Below are 22,645 nucleotides of genomic sequence, written 5' to 3'. Positions count from 1 at the left end.
AATATCAGATAGAGTTCGAACAGAATGAAGCTTGACTCGCTCCTTTCGACTAAGCGCATCGGCTACGACATTCGCCTTACCAGGGTGGTAGCGAATCTCGATATCGTAATCGCTCAAGAGCTCGTCCCAATGTCGTTGCCCCATGTTCATCTCTTTCTGATTAAGAATATGCTGGAGACTTTTGTGGTCTGTAAAAACCACACACTTCGTTCCATAGAGGTAGTGTCTCCAGATTTTCAGCGCGAAAACCACAGCTCCTAACTCAAGATCATGAGTCGTGTAGTTCTTCTCATGAATTTTCAGCTGTCTAGATGCATATGCAATAACTTTACCTTGTTGCATGAGGACGCAACCAAGGCCTAAGTTGGACGCATCTCAGTAAACAACGAAATCATCGCTTCCCTCGAGCAGAGATAGAACAGGAGCATTACAAAGCTTCTGCTTCAGCGTTTGGAACGCTTCTTCTTGCTTGGGTCCCTACTCAAAAGGCTTATTCTTCTGAGTCAAAGCAATGAGTGGAACCGCAATCTTCGAGAAATTTGAAATGAATCGACGATAATAACCAGCAAGATCAAGAAAAGATCGAATCTCTTTCGGCGTTGTCGGTGTATTCCACTCCTTAATAGCAGCAATCTTGGATGGATCCACATGAATACCCTGATCGTTGACTTTATGACCCGAATTGAACTTCTTTAAGCTAGAATTCACACTTGGAGAATTTAGCAAAAAGTTGTTCCTTCTTCAGGAGTTCCAAAGTCAAACGAAGGTGTTGCTCGTGCTCGGCTCGAGACTTCGAGTAAACAAGAATATCGTCGATGAATACAATAATGAACTTGTCTAAATAAGGTTTACAGACCCTATTCATTAAGTCCATGAAGATGGCTGGAGCATTTGTCAAACCAAAAGGCATGACTGTAAACTCGTAATGGCCATATCTTATGCGGAAAGCAGTTTTGGGAATATCTTCTTCGAGAACACAAAGTTGATGATACCCAGAACGCAGATCGATCTTGGAAAAGCATGAAGCACCTAGCAGCTGGTCGAAAGATCATCAATTCGAGGTAGGGGATATCGATTCTTGGTGGTAAGCTTATTCAGCTTACGATAATCGATACACATTAAAAAAGACCCATCTTTCTTTTTCACAAAGAGGACAGGAGCTCCCCAAGGTGAAAAGCTCGGTCGGATGAATTCTTTATCAGATAACTCTTGAAGCTGCTTCGATAATTCTTGCATCTCCGACGGTGCAAGTCGATAAGGCGCTTTTGCAATTGGGTTGGCATTGGGTACGAGGTCAATATGAAACTCGACTTGACGAACTGGAGGCAAACCAGGCAGTTCATCAGGAAACACCTCTGGATAATCCCGAACAATCGGAATATCCTGAATACTCTTGCTCTTGCTTTTCTCCTTGGTGACATGTGCTAGAAAAGCGACATATCCTTTTCGCAAATACCTTTGGGCTTCCATACATGACATAAGCTTCAATCCACCTGAAGGTTTATCGCCACGAACTTCCAAAACATCGCCAGAAGACAAAGGAATGCGAACGATCTTATCAAAACAAACCACCTCAGCATGATGTTTGGTTAACCAATCCATCCCCACGATAATATCGAAACTCCCAAGTTGCATCGGCGTGCGGTCAATGGGAAAAAGCTGGTTATCAAGGTTCAATTGACAACCACGAATAACAGAATCGAGAACAAGAGGTTTACTAGAAGCAACTTCGACAGATAAGGGTTTCCTCAGTTTAGTTCTAGGTATCGCAAGCAAAGGCTCAAAGGATAAAGAAACAAAACTTCTATCGGCTCCAGAATAAAAATAAAGAATAGATGCAGGTCGATTGTTAACAAGAAACGTAACGTTCACCAGAAAGGTACCATCGACAACGAGGTGGTCAGCTCGGGTCTCGTTTGCATTCAGATTGAATGCTCCTCCATGAGCGGGATCGACAATTGGAAAAACACAAGAGGCATCGACAAAACGCAAGAGAGGCGATCATTTGTTCGTTACCTCGAACAAACAAACGGCACGCAGATATTAATCAAAGTAAATGGGTTAATATAATGTATCGCCGAAGACATGCTCGCCTATAAGTGGACACTCACCCCAAGAGTTCCCAGGTAAGAGTGACTGGTCCGATACTGCGGATTTGTACGAACACTCTAGCCTTAGACAGAAGACCCAGGGTACAGGCACCCACTCTTCCAGTTCGCACGTGTTCACACTATTTAGACCCAAACTTTGACGAGATTTTGAAAACTTAAAGAGTTCGAAACCTTATAACGAAGGGTTCAAAACCTAGTAATCAATCATCCTAGAACAGATGATTAGTTTTCAAAGCGGATTCGAATTTTATGTTCTCATTGTGGTTATCACCTAAGGATAGGTGACGGTATTGTTTTAAAATCTAAACGCAAAGAAACTTGCGTTGGGGTCCTAAAGTTATAGTCTAGGTCAATGCATTAATAATAACCTAATTCCCTATAACCGTTGGCTCTGATACCAACTTCTTCTGTCACACCCCGACCACGTAGGACAACAAACCGTGGCGGAAACGTCGGGGAGTGTTGTAACAGAAGCTATCGTTTCACAACCATGGATACAAAAAGTGTTTCGTTTTATTAATATAATTAAACATTACATTGTTTTAATACATAGAACAACAAGTTTCATATCGACTATCATAGTTTTAAAGTCACTAAGGCCTCGTCCAGATCCTATGTGACGCATGCATCCTAGAAAATCACATCATTCAACCACACCTGAAACATATGTAAAAACAAAGTCAGCAAAGAAATTGCTGGCGAGCACATAGGTTTTATAAGGGTATTGGAATCATGGCTCGTTTATATGGTGTAATACTTTATTAGACTACAAGAGTCAAAATACAAACCTCGTTTTGAAAAGTGTATTGCAACATAGTTAACCAACTCAAATCAAGTTGATTACAGTTTATAAAATCTCATAGCCATGATTCTTAACCCAAAAACATTTTGTTTTAGAAAAACATCTTGTAAAACATCTAGTAAAAACTCGTTAATAAAACATCGTTGTGTGACATCGTTTTAAAAATCGTTTACCCAAGCGAACTAAATAACGCCACGGTATGTAATATGTTGAAAACACTTATATATAGGAAGTACCAGCGGCGTATCCACCATGCTTTCAACATATTACACCCGTCTCGTTATCTAAACACTAACCAAAAACCAATCGTTTACCCAAATCGTTTAACTCGTTAAAATCGTTTCAAAATCGTTAACTCGTTTAAAATCGTTTAAATCATCCTCGTTTTAATTTGTGAACAAAAACTATATATGGTCGTCTCGCTAACAACATTCAAACCTTTGTGACTCGACCACCTCGCTTCTCGCTTCTCGAGTTAACAAACCACCAAAGGGTAAGTTAACAAACATCAGATTCAGTCGTTACCCACAACCCCCACACATAACCATGGGTGCAGTAAAATAACGGGATTTGTCAGATCCTATGGTACCATAACCTAATACTGTTCGGCTTGATCAATGCTAATGAATGTCATTTGTTATGTAACTACAACCAAACAGTTTGTTCACTTTATTGAAATCGTTATTAGTTTTGTAAAAAAATCGTTTTAATCGTTTTTTTAAACCATCGTTTAAACCTTGAAAACATTTTGTACATATGAATCACCCCAAAACAATTGAAAACAGTAAAATAGGGGAACTATGTACTCACATGAAGTGCAAAGTATCCTCAATCAATAGAACTTCAAACAATCTCAAGCAAACCAAAGGAATCAAGTAGCACCTAATAATCGAACCACTAGTCAAACAATAGACGCCTAAATCGGAAGATCGGACAGAATGAGGTCTTGTAAACCAAGTGAGTGTTGGAACTCATGTGATATGGTTTGACAAAGCCTACATTCTAAATTGAAACCTAACCCTAGTGCTTTCGACCCATCGTGACCCATTAAGGTAGCTTACGCTACTTTAACGCGTCGTGCGCGCAAATGCGCGTTCGAGACGTCTAACTAGTCCTATGACAAGTATTATATGCCAAAAAATGTTTTAAATATGTTACAAAATCTGTTATGTGACAAAAGTTTAGGTTACATATGTTTAATTACAAATTACGCATGAAAAGGGTATTTTGGTAATTTACTTAAGGCATATAAACTACTTATCATACAACTATTTAAACTAGGCGACCATAAGGTATATTTTCAGAAGGTTATTCCCTATGCTATTATGGTCACAAAACATGTTTGGTCGGATCCTAATGATCGACCAAGCGGGTCGTGTTTGGAAGTCTAAGTGGGTGTTTAGTCCGCTTGACTTACGACTCTACACAAGCACTAATCTAAAAGTAACGAGCTAAACATGTCGAAACATGTTTAGTTAAGTTAGAAAATAGGTTTGGTATCAAAACAAACGGTTTTGATACCTAAAAGTAGCTTGGTTACAAAATACGCGAGAAAACGCATTCTGGCCGAAGCTACGACTCGTCACTGAGCCTAGATAACGTGGTAATCAGTAGGTATAGTTACTAGGGACTATAACCATCGTGATTACGCTCACGTTATGAAGTTCAAACGAACTTCACGTTGACCATAAACTGGTCAAAGCAGAAAGTCAAACGCAGTTTGACTTTAATGATAGAAACGAATGAAAAGAACGAAAGAATACTTACAGAAGGTCCCCGCAAGCTCTTGATCCGATTTACTCTCAGGTATGAAGCATAAACTTCAACTTAGAGAGCCAAAATCAGATTCAAGTGTGTTTTGGGAGTGAAATGGGTTTGGGTATTTATAGGAATTCAAGTACCGTTAAGATCGTTCGTCGAAAAACGTGCTTTGATCTAGACCTTACATGTGGGCACATGGTTTTCAAAACCATGGGAATTCATAAAACCATCAAATGGTATTGCAAAAAAAGGATCAAAACCATCTATGTGTGGCACATTGTTTTGAAATACCATGGGTGCCTAAAAAATGGACCAAGTTCAATGTATCTGCCAGAAATTTCAAAAATGGTCCCTGCATTTGTAAAACATGATTTTTTTGGCACTTTTAAGCCCCGTTAACCCCATTTCAAGGCTCTAAAATGATGTTAAAGTATAGGGAACTTAAAATATGCTCAAAGACATCACGGATGTCGGTTCGTTTGGTCGTACGGTTGCGTTGTTCGCTTAATTACGACGGAAGTCGTAACGAACGCAAAAATGATCCAAATTAAGCGACGAATGAAATTTTGTCATGCCGAACACTAAAATAAAATATTTTAATGCTTACATAAATTTTTGGTGGTCAGGATATATTCAGAACGTAAGATATGCGCGAAAATGCAAACTTGTGCACTTTTTGACGCTTTTAGTCCCTATTGATCCATAAAGTTTATTTTAGCATACCGAACCCCATCAAAGCCTATTTCACTATTCCGGAGTGTTCGTTGCATTGAACTGGTTATATTTACGCATCGGCGCGCGTATAACTTTCCAAAAAGCGATTTAGAGCTTGAAATCAGAATCGAATCAAATTGAAAAAAATCACCAAACACAAATACACACATAATAACACAAAAACACATATAATACCACCAAAGCACATTGTTTTATTAATAACTAACATTGTTTTACATTGAACCACGACTATAGAACACAGTTGTCATATAATTGTCCCCGGTTGATAATGTCTGCCTCTTAAAGTTTCAGGTGTAAAACTATTGTTACTTCTAAAAAAACACGAACATAAGATCAAGAGAACATGAGCCTCGTTTTATTAATGGTTTGATTTCATTATGAAAGGTGAGTAGCATAAGAATTTTGTTACAATATTATTAACGTATACAAACATACTTTTCTATATATGTAGTGTAGACGTTGATGAAACTTTTGGTGTTAGACCCATCTCGTATAGACATGTCACCAGACGGGATGACTCGGCTGTTCTTTTGGTACTCAAGATCCACATACCCAAACGTTCCTCTCACTTCTGAACTAACATGAGATAGATAATCTTTGACAGTCCAAAGTGGGCTAGCTTCGCTTGAAGTTCATATTTAGGAGAATATTTGTCGGCTGACAATATTTAAACATTAAAATCACCACAAAATATTAGAAAAAAGGTAACATTAAATGGCTTAGTTACCTTTATATCGCGCTGAACTTTGCATCCTGCAGGGTACGTGTGAAGAAACCACAGTTGCCGAGCACAATCAATCTAGATATGAAATCCAAAACTTCATGAAGCTATTTATACTGCAAACAAAATTTAAATATTTCAAAAATATTATACCTTTTCTTTTTGCAAGGTCGCCTAAGTTTTCTGGGTGATAAGTGTTGTTCTTCTATATTTATTGAATCTACAAATTAACTAAACACCGAAAATGTAACAAAACTTGCATCTCACCTCACTTTTTTTATAAACAAGACACTGTCTAAGCCAAAACAACACGATTACTTGACACAAAAGCATCGTTCAAGTTAATTGGCCAAAAAGTACCAACTTGAACGATGCTTTAGCTAAGATCGATGTGGGGCTTCGGTTTTGGCTTTCTTGCTGGGGTCTTCTTCTGTGTCAAATTAATACATTTCCCCCCAAACGGTTCATGAATTGTTCGCTGAACGTTCGGTTCATTTGCAGCATTAATATCTATCTTGTGTGATATATGACCACAATAAAGTTATTATTACCAGTTTAGTCATGCTGTCAAACTCCTTGACAGCATCAGTGAACTTTGCAACATCTTCGTCCATAGCAGCAGCCAAACCCTGCCATAAGACGGAAAAAACCTTAAACCTATTACACGTTTTGTCCCAGAACAACAAACAAGTTTTCAGTAACATACTGTGAGCAATTTGTATTCGCGTGTTCCTGAGAACGTGGGGTCCAAATCCTGCATAAACAATTGACATTTTCAGTCAACAGCAAAACTAGGAGACAAATGCAACCGTTAATCGGTACGTAACTGGTGTTGTTCTTCCCGCTGATGATTTCCAATAGCAAAACTCCATAGCTGTAAACATCTGCCTTGTCGCTCAAGTGACCCCGGAGGGCATACTCGGGTGCCATGTATCCACATCAATGAAAAATGTTAGGACATAAAACCGATCAAACAAAGGAATGTACCCATGAGAAATTTACATTGTTCCGGCAACTCGTGTGCTAACGTGAGTCTTATCGTCCTCATTTAGCCTTGCCAATCCGAAATCCGAAATTATTGGGTTGAGATCTTTATCAAGTAGCACATTTGTGGCTTTAATGTCCCGGTGGACAATTTTGATCCTCGTGAAGGAAAGCTAAACCTCGAGCAATCCCGATACATATCCTGAACCTTGTTGGCCAATCCAACGTTAATCCACTTTTACCTGGATAAGAGAAATTAATAGGTGTTCATAAACCGACAAAGTCAAACTTGCAAGAAAATCAAAAAACACTCACCAAACAAAGCATTTGCAAGGCTATTATTTTCCATGTACTCATAAACCAGCAACAACTGATCTCCTTCAATGCAACATCCATGAAGTTTAACAAGATTCGGGTGTTGTAAACACGAAATCACACCGATCTCATTCGGTTTCCCTGCTTTGAGTGAGACGAAAGCTGCTTCACTGCAACCACCGTGCCATCACTCAACGTACCCTGCAGCCATCGAATACAACACACGTTACAAACACAAAACTAAAATCACCCAAGCCGACCCTTTTGTAAACACGTGTTATAACCTTGTAAACAGCCCCAAAACCTCCTTCCCCGATTTTGTTTGAAGCCTTGAAGTTGTTTGTAGCAATCTTTAGTTGTTTCAAAGAAAACGAAATCGTTTTAAGCTCCATTCCTTCAAAAAAGCACTTTGCATCAGCAACCAGTTGAACAAATACCAGAGAAGTAAAGCGTCACCTTTGTCGTTCGCTTTTCGGCCTTTAAAACATTTTCTCCGCCACAAAACTACCAAGATCAAGAAAATAAGAAACGGGACAGCAATGCCAACACCTATATAAACAGCTTTATTCGACTTTTTTCCACCCATCGAACAAGTTTTAAAATGCGGGTCAATGTCAATAGCTGATACAAGAGGCCCATACACTCCCGCTTTAGGAAAACGGGTCATCCCTTTACCCGCCCAGTAAAACCGGATCTCCAAGACGCTATCAGTCACACTAGCGTTAAATGGCGCGACCACGGGCCGTCCAACACCACCAGCCTCATCTTCTATATTAAAATCCTTTCTGACCCGCTGTCCCTAACTCAAAACATAACTCATTTAGTATCCGTTGGATTGACCCATCATAATCTTGATTAGGGAATCCAACGACTAATAAAGAACATCATACTATAATCACCTCAATATAGATATCAAATATCCGCCTGCCCAGACTTTTATACGTGCTATCGTTAGTGAACTGTATCTCTGCGAAATGCAGTTTAACAGAATATTCACCGTTCTCCAGACAGTAGCTGAAGTAAGTGAGTGTAAGTGGTGAGAGCCGTGCGGTTGTATAAAGTGCAGGTAACCTCGTGTTGCCCTGTAAAGATTCTGCGTATCGCGCATTTTAAAATTTTTGTCATCCATGAAGTCACCGGTGCTACTAAGTCCCCAGTTCCTGGCGGCACCACCATCCACATTGGCGTCTCCTTCATAAAGAACAGACTGCTCATTTTCCCTGACCGCTAAATCATTCCCGCCACAGTTAACATGTAAAGAGCACGCAGCTGTCATATGACGATTGGAAAATAACCATAAAGTCAATAAGATCATGTAGTGTCATAGTTTTAGGGTCATGCAGAGTAAAAACTAAAAGTTATCATTTTTGACTTTTGGGTCAAACCTAGCATTCTCAAACTTAGAACTTGGTGCTGATTTGTTACCGGATTAAAAGCAATTTCTGTCTATAAAACATAAATCAATTTCTGTCTCTTTTTTTAAGTTTATAAATAACTAATATATTAAATAGAGTTAAGGTCACGTACAAACAGCCTTATCGTACAAAACGTACGAAAGGCATGAAAAAGCAAAAAAAAAAAAAAAAACAAACGCGGTGATATTTTCGTAATTATTTGCTCGTAGGGTAATTATCAAAATTACTCTAGAAATGATCTTGTAGGGTAATTTTGTAGATGTTCTTGTAGGGTAAGTTTGTAAAATGTTCTTGTAGGGTAATTTTGAAACTTGCAGAGTAATTTTGACACAATTGTAGAGTAATTATGATACTCCCTACAAGATCAAAATTATCTTACAAGATCAAAATTACCATACAAGATCATTTGTAGGCTAATTTATGATACTCTACAAGATCAAAATTACCCTACAAGATCAAAATTACCCTACAAAAACATTTTACAAAATTACCCTACAAGATCATTTGTAGGGTAGTTTTGATAATTACTCTACGAGTAAATAACTACGAAAATGCCACTGCGTTTTTTTAACTTTTCACCCTATTCGTACGTTTTGTATGATAAGGGTATTTGTATTTGATCTTTTGTCTATTAAATATGATTATAAAAACTAGATTTCCACATGTACAGTAGGAAGATGAGTTAAAATGAGAAACGTTAAATAACTGAAAACTAAAGAAACCATTTTTGGCCATTGGATCTTTTTCAATGGATGGTTGAGACCTGAGACGATTATGTCTCTTCCACTTCAATCTCGATCATTCCCATTTTCTTGTCCACTCCATTATCAAAGTGACTGGACTGGACTGGACGACACTAAGATGGTTGTTATATTATATATGAACAAGTTTCCAGTTACTTAATAGTTCTCATCTGAACTCAACCCTTATAACAGGTTTAGAGGTGGGATATGCAGAAAATCGCATGTGGAAGATTGAATTCGCACAGCTCGTACAGTTTGCATGGAGGTATTAAATCGCATGGGAGTTGAAAATCTGACGGCTAGGGTTATCGCGTACGTAATGTACGATAAGCCCTATTGTACGTTAACCGGCCTCTATATATATATATATATATATAGGGGAAGGTTCATTTGAGAAGAAATATAATGTGAGAAGAAAAAGAAGAAAGGGCATATTAGTAAAATATTATTTCATTTATAACTCTCATATCATTAATTTTTCTCTCTTTAATTAATTATTCAACTAATCATTAATTATTCAACATATAATCTACAAAACCTACACATATCAAAATTTTCCTACATATACCTACACATTATAGAATTTTATCCTACACAGCCGAAATTTATCCTACACACCTTGAAATATATCCTACACAACTCGTAATTTATCCTACACAACTAGTAATTTATTCTACACTTTAAATTAAGTTGTTTTTTTTAATTTGGAAAAAGTATATATTTTAAAAAGGAGTTACAAATTTTATTTAGTTAGTTACTAAATGGGAAGAATACAAATTAATTATTTATGTAACTTTACCAATTTACCCTTATATTAAAATTAAATGCTAATATTAAATGAAGTAAAATAAAGTATTCTTATTGGTTGAAAGTTCTTCTTTTTTCTTCTTACAAAAAAATTCTTCTCATTTGAACCCACCACTATATATATATATATATATATAAATAATCACTTTCTTGACACAAATGAACAGTTTCAACAAGAAAAGATTCCTAACTTACAGATCAATTAGATTCTCAAGAAGAGATATGTTTGAAGGAATAGGTCCCATGAGTCACCATCTCTCTTTAAAAACATCCAAACATTAAAATTATAATGTTTCTGAACGTGTTATGCAGTTACTCAAATGTGTAATTATTAGGATCTAGAAGACTATGTTGTAAATAGTTACGAAAGTAAACATGAAACATCTTACAATCTAGTAAGTAATCTCCAGTTTTGTATAAAATCAGGTATCGACCCACTCACTGAAATTGTTTTCGTTTATCCTACTGCAAGTAAATGAACAAGATTCTCAGTTTTAGACTTAAATAACGGTGGAATCAAAAAAAAAAAAAAAAAAAAAAAAACTTTGACTACGGGTATAAAGTAAAGATTTTACAAGTCTTTTAGATTTCCTAGTTGACCGAGGGTCGCTGGCAGCTTTCCGGTCAACATGTTTGAAGACAACATCCATCCTGAAATATAATATTATGGCATAAATAGCCTTCCAGTTGTTGTTGAGAAATAATAGGAAGAAAATTTGCATCTGAAAAACTTGATCAGCCGTACAATTTACTCAAATTTGTTAATCTCCCTAACTCGGATGGAAGAGGTCCTGAAAACTCAAAGTCCCTGATCAAGATTTTGACCATGATGGTAAAAAAGTCGAAATTGACTAGAAATAACAGAAAAAAAACAACAACATACAGTTTTATTTATGAGGGTGGTGATATTGCCTAGTTCCGGCCAGTTAAACAACGGTTACCAAGAAGGGAGCTGCATATGGAAGAATATGTACTATAAGCTCTAATGCAGTAAAAACTATGGAACTCAAGGGTAAATAAATAGAGAATTCACATTTCTTGTAACGTTGTTGAACCCCATTCAGGCGGTATTGTGCCACTTAATAAGTAATTGTAAGCAAAATCTCTCTCTGAAAACAACAGAACAAGATATACGTACTTGAGTTTCAATAAATCTCGATTACTTACTTAAAACATTTGACGTTTAAGTTAAGCATGTATGTATTTAAAAGAGGAGTTACATGGACCGGAGGTAAGGAAGGTTTACTAATTCAGGTGAGAGTACCCCATCAAGGCTGTAAAACTTGTGTGTGCTGCTGCATATACTACAAAAGAGTTATGTATAACAAAGTGTGCGGCCAACACAAGTACTCTTTGCTTGAAACATGAATAGAAATAAAAGAAAGAAAGAAAGAAATATATACATCCATACATACGACATGACAATCATCGTTGCCAATGCTAGCTAGCATTAGCTTCTTGAGATGGCTTTGGCACTTGAGAAACCATATAAAGACTGCAATCAGCACCATCAAGTCTCCAACTTGTTGCATTCATGGCAGCAAGAATGTGCTTCCACTAAATCATCGAATTATTAACAGAAAGGTAGCTGCTGCTAACTTCCAATCATGAAAATACATATAGTTTTACTTTTAAAATCAAACTAGCTCATTCACATGAATTCTTGAAATATATATATACACATAAATAAAGATTGCTATGTAATTTGAAATTGTAACATAATCCATAGTTTTATCTTCATCCCATCCCATCAGTAAAAAAACCAAGACTAAAGATTGTATTACCAACCTTCTTGTTGTGGCACACCGGATTCAGCTAATCTTTGCATTGAGAATCAGAAGCAGCAGCATGAATTCAGCTTTTCTTGCCGACAATTAAAAGGGTGATGGGAGGACTAATGAGATATTTCATTCAATCAGGACCACTTTTTTTAAACAGCCCCCCTACTTGTTGTGATCTAACATAACATACTGGCAGAGTTTTTAGGGAGATGGGGGAAGGTAGAGAGAGATAAATTGGAACGAATGTGATATTCATGGAGTCTAACACCCCCCAAAAGCTTAAGCTTGTTTGAATGAATTATATTGGCCTTCTTTTGTTAGCTTCTAGATAAAGAGATTAAGGTTGTTTCATCTAATCGTTCTAAATAAACACGATGATTACTTTGTGGTTATTCATAAGAACCTCTTTGGGGGTCTTGGATAACGGAGTCCAATGTTTCTCCTTATTCTCGTTTTTTTATCTTTTTTTAGGGTAAATTACACTTTATGTTTGTAGTAGATTGCAATGGATAATCTTTAAGTTTAATAATTACAGTCACAATCTTTTATTGGAAAAAACTCATTACATCTTTCATCCTTTAGCACTAACTAAGTTAAAATTTTCAGTTAAATCTAATCAATTAAGGGTAGTTTTGTAACTTTACCATGTTTCTTCCTCCCTTCCTCATCAATCAATGTTCTTCTTTAACCCCCACCCACACACACACAAGAACAAGATCTGCAAACCCAAAAGGATATTTTGTTACAGACACACACAGAACATGATGAGAATGAAAAAAGATGGGCTATTATACTAAACATATTACATACATTGGAGATGAAAATCCATATCGCAGGGATCAAATCTTAAATCACAGACAGTTAGTTATATGATGAATTCACTATGTATGATTAGTGAACGACCTTGTAATCTTAAAAAAGAAAATAATCTCTATACTCGCAACAGCAATAATGATGATGAAATACAAAACAGAATTGCAAGAAGGAAGGAAGAGTAGCATACCAGTAAGAAAGAAGGTGTGATGAAATTGAGAAAACATCGGAGGAAGCAAAAGCCATCATCTTACTACTTACTTGATTGATGTTACCACAATCTTAAACCTTGGGTTTCAATCTATTCTAAAAAATAGGGTTAAAGCTCTTGTGGCCAAGCTTTTTTTTTTTTTTTTTTTTTTTTTTTTTTTTTATCTAAGCTTATAGCTTTTTTAGCTTATTTTTACAAAATAAGCATTAATGGGTGTTTGGTATAGCTTTTTAAGCTTATGATTATTAGCTTATATAAGCTAATTCTAAGAAACTTATGGGAACATGGTTTTTTAGCTTATTTAAATAAGCTTATATGAAGAAGCTGGTTTTTTACTCATTACACACAATGATATTATACCCCTTCCCATAATACAAAATAACTTAACAAACAACTAAATATTAATACAAAAAAGAACATTGATGAGGAAGGGAGGAAGAAACATGTAAAATTACAAAACTACCCTTAATTGATTAGATTTAACAAAAAATTATAACTTGGTTAGTGTTAAAGGACGAAAGATGTAATGAGTTTTCCGAATAAAGGATTATAACTGTAATTATTGAACTTAAAAGCTATCCATTGCAATCTGATACAAACGTAAAGGACGAAAAGTGTAATTTACCCCTTTTTATACCCAATTTTATCGATTGCGGCGCACGCGTCTTCCCCGTAGCGAGGCCTTTCATCATGGTTTGACTTCCAGCCAGAGTTCTTGTTTTTCCTGTTGCACCTACTAGAGTCTGCGCATTGATCCTCAAGTATTGATCTTCTAAGTAATGACTAAAACTGCCCCCAATTAATGACTCTTCAGTTTGTGCCACAATCTTCGCTGCCGCCATCAGCTTATCCCATTATTTCGGCATCCCATCTCTTCCTGTTATAGTCCTAATCAGGCTATCACATCGTATTGCTTTCTTGAAGTGAGCCATGAGATCTTCGCTAACGCCCCCTATTTCCAGGCACTCCTTGTTAAAGCGAGTGATGAAATCTTCCAAACCTTTGTTTTCACGCCTCCAGATGTTCATTACCTCTGATGTGTCGCGCTTGTAACGCCTCTGTTGGAAAAAATGAGCAAGGAACTTTTCTTGAAAAACTAGCCATGATTTTATTCTACATGCGGGGAGGTTGTCGAACCACACGCGAGCCGCCCCTTTCAGGGTTTGCACGAAAAGATGGCACCACACAGGCATGGTTGTCACACCCCAACCAATGGCGGAAACATTGGGATGAGACGAAGTGTGAAGATTGCTAGAGACATCATAACGCTATTTGTGACAATATTTAGAAAATCCAAATTTCATTTCATTTCATAACTTCAAATAGTCAACATTACAAGAAATTCAAATACAACAAGTTTAACGAAACAACATGATAACATAACAAAATTTGATACAACATATTAAACCCTAACGTCTATATGTGTATCTAGGCATCAACGCTATTTCTTTTCTTAGCATCGTCCTCATCAACCTGTAACATGTTTAAAATAATTCAATGCAAAAGCAAAGGCGAGTATACAAGTTTGGTACATACATAGCATAAGATAAAAGTGTGAACAATTCCTCATAGCAAGCATGCGATTCAAGATAAACATTAAATATGGCATGTGTATAACATATCAAACCAAGAAAACGCAACTTGCTCATGACATAACCAAAGTTTCAGTAGAGGCGGATCGTTAATCCTATAGCGCTACATATGTCAAGGTTTGGCTCGTACGAAGTTAATGATAAGTTCAACACATAAGAATCACCCAAATTTAAAGTATCAAGCCATCACATATACAAGCATGTTATAGGAATGTTCATGTGTTTAGACAAAAGTTCATGTGTAAGTTTCAATAGGTAAACATATTACACCCCAAAAGTGGTAAAAGTAAAAGGGGAAAAGTACGAGTATACTCACAATATTGCAAATTTTTCCGATTATCCAAGTGTTGACGAGTGTATGAGATGAGAAGGATGGAACACCGAAGTTTCGAGATTATGAGTGGTTATGATTGCGACTCCTAGTGAAATAACGCACGAGTAAGGTTTGGAACAATTCAAGAGAACGAACGAGAGTATTTGGCCTAGATATTCAAATATCGCGAACTCAATATTATTTATAGGTAAGGAAAATGAGAAATTCTAATATTTATTGTTTATAGATTAAATATTTAAATATTTTATTTTATCGTAAAAATTAACATTAGGGTTATAAAAGAATTGTAATAATTTTGTTGAGTGGCTATGTTAATTCTATATTAAAGGTTTTATTTAAGGAAGGAGTTAATCAATAAAACTTTTGGATTTGAATTACACTTACTAATTCAAAATTTGGTTTAAGAAAATAAATTTTGATTTATATAAACATGTTAAAAAAATATAATGTATAATAAACTTTAGTTTACATATAAACACGTCTTGTTTCACGGAATTTTACGAAAAACGAGCAGAGTTTCCTCTGTTTTCAGACGATCCCGACAACACAAGTTTTCGATTATTTGCTTTTCAAAACTCAACTATTCAATAATAACATAAATAAATATAGTTCTAAGTGTTTTTCTAAATAAGATATAAGGTTCGATTTCACGAAACAAAATATTAATTAAGCACAAAACAATTAAATTAGTAATCTCGTCATTGTTGTTCAAGGCTCGTGATGAACCCGTGACCCCGGGTTGACCAGATGACGGTTTGACCCGACACGAGGAAATGAACCGACTCGAACTAGACTGAACTGAAACTGATGAACCAGAGTCGCATCGACTGAACCGAGAAGTTGACCGACTGCAAGGCGACTGAACCAGAGTCCCGAGTCTGCACAAATCGAGCAAAAGAACGATTGAATCAAACTGACCGGAAACTGAATCGCACGAAACCAAAACAAAATCTGGATCTAAAAAAAACTAACCTGAACTGAACCGGTTGGACATAGCTGAAACTGAAACCGAAGCTCGAACTGGAACCAAATCAACACTAAACCCGAATCGAACCTGCTGAACCGAACCACCGCACGTCGGCCGGCCCGGAGTTCCGTCGGTCCGCCAATCGTCCTCATCTTCCATCCTGCCTCTCACTCTCGTCTCTTTGCTCGACGTCGCCGCCGCCGTGATGGCGGTGTCGCTGACTGCCGGAACAAAACAAAAGAGGGAACGAGGGTGTCGCTGCGGGTGGTGTTGTTGTCGGGCTACGGAGGATCCGAGAGGAGAGGGGGGAACGTACAGGTGGGTGTCGGAGTTTGACCGGAACCGATTGACCGCTCCAGTCGCTGCCGACCAGGAGCATCACGAGAGCAGAGGGGGATGGGTTGTCGGCACCCGCTAGAGAAGAAAGGGGGTGTTTGGGCGTCTGGTGTGGTGGTTCGCCGGACAGGAAGGCAGCGTCGGAGAAGAGAAGAGGGGGATTTGGGAACGGCAGTGATGTGTGGCTGCTATAGCTCTCTCTAGGGTTTCAAAATGTAGAAGGTGAAGGAGCAGGGAGGTTATACTCGTGTTTGGTCCTGGCTCCAAGATTTGAGTTCTGAAATTTTCACAAAGGCCCTCTTAAGTAAAAAAAGAAATTAGTTAACTAGGTAACTTGACTTGGTTAAGTTATATAACCTATTTTACTTGTCTAACCCAACAACTAACTAGGTTAGTTTATATTACTCACTTTAAAATCGTAAACTTAATTAATTTAATTAATTAACAATAAAAAGGTAACCGTATTTATAACGAATTAAATAAATAAATAGATAAATAAATAAATGAATAAATAAATAAAGATAAAAGATTTCCAACGATACGACGGATTATAATTTGCAAGAGGCAAGTTTCTAAAAATAGATTTTTAAGACTCGGTTTCTAAATTAGGAAGGTCATGAAAACGCGGAGCGTTACAGTCTCCCCTCCTTTAGGAAATTTCGTCCCGAAATTTATTCAAGAGGAAAAAAATCGAAAGGGTTTTGGCAAGCCGAAGAGGATTGTTTAAAACTGAGGCTTTGGAGTTTGAGACAACGGAGAATAATTGAGGTATAAAGGTGAACGATTGATCTAATAACGATTATGGGTGTAAGACTAGCATAAGAATCAGATAGACGAAAGTAGTGCGTTAAGAATGAGTCTCGTCGTGGATAATCGGATATAATGCGTTTGTGAGTTGTTTAAAGTTTGTATCAGGTCAAAAGGTCTGCAAAACACCGAATTTCTCATGGCACGTTCTACGAAAGTTTAGTAACATGATGAAAACACTTATATATAGGAAGTACCAGCGGCGTATCCACCATGTTTTGACCATGTGACATCCGTTTTGTTATTCGTGTCATGTTGCGTCCCGTGTCTTGCCATACACAGTAGTACACTCTATGGTTTCTCATACGCCCATCACTATAATCCCGTGTGCACCCGCGATTATATTGACCGTCGCATGATCCGCATAGCTTGTACTAGTCGTGTATGAGTCAGGGTATACATAATTTAAAATTAAGAATGTGTACGTGTAAGAATGTAGTATGTAAGCAAGTCCATGCTTAAGCATGTATGAGACCCACGTAAGCAAATCACTCGGATTACGCTCGCGTATGGGTACGAATGTATGAATCATGAGTTTAAGTATGAATAAGCACGTATGTATGAGCATAGATATGAATATGAATATGAATGTAGGTGTAAAACATGAAGGTTAAGTATGAATAAAATATATGTGTATGAATATAAGTGTAACAAAGTTGTGTAAGTGCAAATGGAAACATAAAGCGTGTGAATATGAATATGAATACGAATGTAGTATAGACATGAATGTAAGGACAACGTAAGTGTATAATTGTGAGTGTATTTATTAACGTAAAACGTACGAATTTTGAATCGTGAGTATAACATAAATGTGTAAGTGTGAACATAAGTGAAGGCGTAAAATGTATAAGCATGGAGGTAGAAAATAATGATTTTGTTTATAGTATAAATCGAAATACACGAGTTTATGTGCGTAAAAGGTCAAAAGCTTTGAGTATGAAAGAAAAAGTGAACGAGTGACACGCGTGAGATTGTTGTGAGATATTGACTAAAATGTGTAAAATGGTATGCATATGTAGTTGTTTGCGTAACACGTGAAGTTAAATAGATTGAGTTGTCATGAAATGTAGAATCTAGTGTGTGAATGTAAGGGAATATAAAACAGCTATTGGTTACGTGAAACATGCTTTGTGAAAAGAAGGGAAATGCTACTACGGTTTTAAAAGGGATTACATAACTTGAAAATTTGTCGGTCCTTATGAAGTTTCCTTGCCCACGTGTTTTGAAGTTAATTGACGTATCGAGTGAGGTTTTGAAAAGTTCTAGAGATTAATAAGTTTGCGCCGTTTTAAGTAACTTTGTATTAGAAAGTTTCGAAGTTTACGGATTTCCGTGAAAAGTTGATCCTTTAGAAAAAGGAATTTGGTATATGGACTTAGTGTTTGCTGAAAAAGCGTCTTTTAATAAAATGTTTTATTGCTTTTGAAAGAAGTTTTAGTAAATGTTGAATAATATTTGTAATATCTTATAAGTGTTTCAATAGTTAGGTTGAATGCAAAAGTTTGTGAGCAATGGTTTTGTTGGACCGATTAAGTTGATGAGTAGCATTTCGTGAAATTTTGAATGTTGGGGAATAAGTGTTTATGGTAAAAGCTAAGAATTTTGTGTATGCGAGTGAGGTGAAATTAGATTATAGAATAAGAGGTACGTTTAAATAAATGAAGCATTTGAAATACATGATAAACGATTTAGGTATAAACATGATTGCGTTTACATAATATAGTCTATTAAAAGAAAGCGTTGGTAACGATCACCTAAGTAAGGGAATCACCCCAAATCCGTTGATGATGTCGTTGTAAGATGAGAAAAGAAGCGGAGTTAATCATCAAGTTAAGGAAATCACTCCTATCTCGATGATATGTCTCTGCTCGTTGTTATAAAAGCGTAAATAAAATTACGTGAAATCATGCACGCTAATAATGTATAATCGCATGAAAAGTAAGAGTATGATGTTGTGCAAAAATGAAATCTCGAAAAATTGTTCAAAAGTGACAAAAGATCGAAAATAATAAAGCGTAAGCTCGAATAAAATTTGGACGGTTCCAAACGGAACATCGACTAACCAAAGTGGTCGAAAGATCTTTTGAAATTGAGAAACATGTTTTGGCCTAATAGGTGGAATACTCTCGCCGATATCTCGGCTAACGGTATCCACCCTTCCAGTTACTACATGTTCCCAATCCATCAAAAATTCGAGACTTGGCGGGATTAATGAAAATCAAGGAGTGGAACTAGTCGACAAGGTGCGGGTTTCACCCCTAACTTGGCGATTTAGTATCCTAAGTGTGGTTGGTACTCGTCGGGTCAAAATTTGATTTCAACACTTGACGAGGGTCCACTAGAATTCAAAATTTGAATTTCTCCATCAAGGTGAGGATTTTCACTCCTAACTTGGTGGTGAATTTCGTGTAAGAAAAGAAAAGTAGAAGGATTGAGAGTCATTCACCAAATTGTGGGTTTCACGCCTATTTTGGTGAAGTCGTCTCGTTTGTGTATTATGGGTGTTTTCGGATTTAGAAGTACCGTGTAAAATGCATGAGGGAAATGTATGTCAAAGTAATACGCAAATAAGTATAAACACGTAAGAGGGTATATCAAGTATGGTACATAAATAATGAAATGATAAATCAAGTATTAACACAAAGAGAAATAGGTTGAGAATAATACGTAAAGAATCGAACAACGAAACAAGTATTAACACATAATAAGACAAGCATTAATGCATAAGAATAACATGTCGAATATTACTCACGAGTGATATACATGTTTATAAGAGCCTAAATAAGAAACAAATAAAGCGTCACGTAGTAGTTCAGGCAAATCATACGTACAAGGCTCTAAAGCTATAGACTAGGTAAAAGCATTCCTACTTTTCCTAATTCCCTATAGTTATGGCTCTGATACCAATCTGTCACACCCCAACCAATGGCGGAAACATCGGGATGAGACGAAGTGTGAAGATTGCTAGAGACATCATAACGCTATTTGTGACAATATTTAGAAAATCCAAATTTCATTTCATTTCATAACTTCAAATAGTCAACATTACAAGAAATTCAAATACAACAAGTTTAACGAAACAACATGATAACATAACAAAATTTGATACAACATATTAAACCCTAACGTCTATATGTGTATCTAGGCATCAACGCTATTTATTTTCTTAGCATCGTCCTCATCAACCTGTAACATGTTTAAAATAATTCAATGCAAAAGCAAAGGCGAGTATACAAGTTTGGTACATACATAGCATAAGATAAAAGTGTGAACAATTCCTCATAGCAAGCATGCGATTCAAGATAAACATTAAATATGGCATGTGTATAACATATCAAACCAAGAAAACGCAACTTGCTCATGACATAACCAAAGTTTCAGTAGAGGCGGGTCGTTAATCCTATAGCGCTACATATGTCAAGGTTTGGCTCGTACGAAGTTAATGATAAGTTCAACACATAAGAATCACCCAAATTTAAAGTATCAAGCCATCACATATACAAGCATGTTATAGAAATGTTCATGTGTTTAGACAAAAGTTCATGTGTAAGTTTCAATAGGTAAACATGTTACACCCCAAAAGTGGTAAAAGTAAAAGGGGAAAATGTAACACCCCAAATTTCGTAAGATATACTACAATGCTTTAATCGCAATATTTGGCGAAAAGAAATGATAAATATAGAATTCTACCATTAGTAAAGTTTTATAAACTATGGAAAGTATAAAACACATGTGCACATGAAGTTAACCAAGTTAGTATGTAAAATGAAATAAATGCCATGTTTTAAAAGATAAGGGGGTTAAAATGAAAAATGTTATAAATAAAACACTTGACCAAAAGTTAGTCAGTTTTTGGTGATGGTGTGCGATCGAGAGAAAGGGGAGGGGAAGAACAAAAACCCTAATCAGCCTAAATTCTTCAAATTGAGGGAGGAATTTGGCTCAAAACTAATGCATGAACCAAGATTCTTGACCACCCAAGTGTTCTTCACACCAAGTAAGTCGAATTTTATGCTTTGTTGATGTTTGACAAAATGGGTTATGATGAACTCATGAATTTCGGTTGAAATTAGCATGATTATTTGTTAATCCTATCATGTTAAGGTTTAAATTTTAGTTAGTTGAATGATTCAGAATGAAACCCATTGCATGAGAGTGAACATGATGATCACGATGATCTTGTAGATGATAAATTGTGATTTTGTGTTGTATGAAGTGTTGTACAATAGATTGTGATAGGTAAGCTTGACGTGGAATTGATGATTGTGAGACTTTGCTTGAATAAGATGATTCATGAGGTGAATGTAGGAAGAATATGCTTAGGACACTTGTACATTATGCTTAGAAAGTGGTACGCACGCCAAGTGTTTGATAAAATGACTAGGTGAAGCTAGAAAGTGAAATTGTATGCAAGTCGTGAGTTTACATGTATAGAAAGCGATTGTGATAAAAGTAGTAGTTTACTAACTGGAAATATATGCTTTAGATGGAACTCGTATACGAATTCGGGTTGAAAGTATATGTTGGTCAAATTTATGCATTAGGAGCTTGTACCTTGTGCTTGAATGGTGTAATGCTCACCTTGTATTAGATGTGCTTGAATCAAGGTAATTAAGAGCGAAGGTGTATGATATGTGAAAGTATATGTAAGCATATGTGTATGCGAATATGATTATGTGATCATGTGGTTGTAAGTACTCTAGCATCATAAGTACGAAATGTACATAGTGTCGTATGGTAGGTGCTAAATTAATATGTGTTTTATGCGTTAACATGATGGATTGCATGAGTCTAAAAGATGTGGTTTTGGATGTATGCTTCATGTTTATTAGACTTGACCATGAAAGTCAAATGTGAGTTACGCTTTTGATATGATCATTATATGTGAAATCGTGTACACTTACAAGGATGTGATTGCGGTAACATGAAAGCATTAGGGATCATGTGGACGTGGACTCAAGCACGAAAGACTAACGGGTCAAGAGAGGACAAGGAAGCCAATGCGAAAATGGACGCTCAAGGTAAGTGATTCCGTAATCACTTCTTAGTTATTTATGTAAAGTTATATGCAACTTAACTAGGTATGATAATTGAAGTCGAATAGGAACAAATGGTATGATATCGATGAAGTATTAAACGGATCTCAGCTTTGATCCGAGCAAGGTATGCGTGATTAAGAATCGTAACTAGGTAGTAGGATTGGTTACTTATGCAAGGTAGTGCTTTGTTGTTAATAATGGGGCAAAGTTGTCAAAAACGCCCTTGGTGGGGATTTCGGGTAAACGACCTTAAAAGTCATTTAGAAGTGAGTTATTCGATTAGAGTAATGTCTTGGTTTAGTATGAAAGCGAAGTATAGGGTTTTTGTATGTTATAGACCTTTTAATGTATAAATACCCATAACGGGTCGA

At 36.5% G+C, this 22,645-nt stretch overlaps 1 long non-coding RNA gene and 1 pseudogene across 12 annotated transcripts; both read right to left on the bottom strand.

Annotated features, from left to right (window-relative positions):
- Positions 1 to 5,752: 5,752 nt before the first annotated feature.
- LOC110867720 lies at positions 5,753 to 8,929 on the bottom strand (annotated as a pseudogene).
- Positions 8,930 to 10,588: 1,659 nt separating this feature from the next.
- On the bottom strand, positions 10,589 to 13,319 carry LOC110867721. Of its 12 annotated transcripts, none has more exons than XR_004871340.1 (8): positions 13,179 to 13,313; positions 11,798 to 12,893; positions 11,615 to 11,698; positions 11,428 to 11,503; positions 11,278 to 11,346; positions 10,970 to 11,185; positions 10,784 to 10,859; positions 10,589 to 10,653 (listed from the first exon to the last, which is right to left on the bottom strand). It is a non-coding gene; the product is annotated as an uncharacterized LOC110867721 (long non-coding RNA). The 12 variants fall into 12 exon arrangements; XR_004871343.1 differs by having other exon boundaries at positions 11,615 to 11,689; XR_004871342.1 differs by having other exon boundaries at positions 11,615 to 11,686.
- Between the last annotated feature and the right edge of the window lie 9,326 nt (positions 13,320 to 22,645).

This window comes from Helianthus annuus, chromosome 11 (genome assembly GCF_002127325.2).
Source record: "Helianthus annuus cultivar XRQ/B chromosome 11, HanXRQr2.0-SUNRISE, whole genome shotgun sequence".
In the NCBI taxonomy this organism is placed as follows: domain Eukaryota; kingdom Viridiplantae; phylum Streptophyta; class Magnoliopsida; order Asterales; family Asteraceae; genus Helianthus; species Helianthus annuus.
This window is presented reverse-complemented; position numbering and strand designations above follow the sequence as displayed.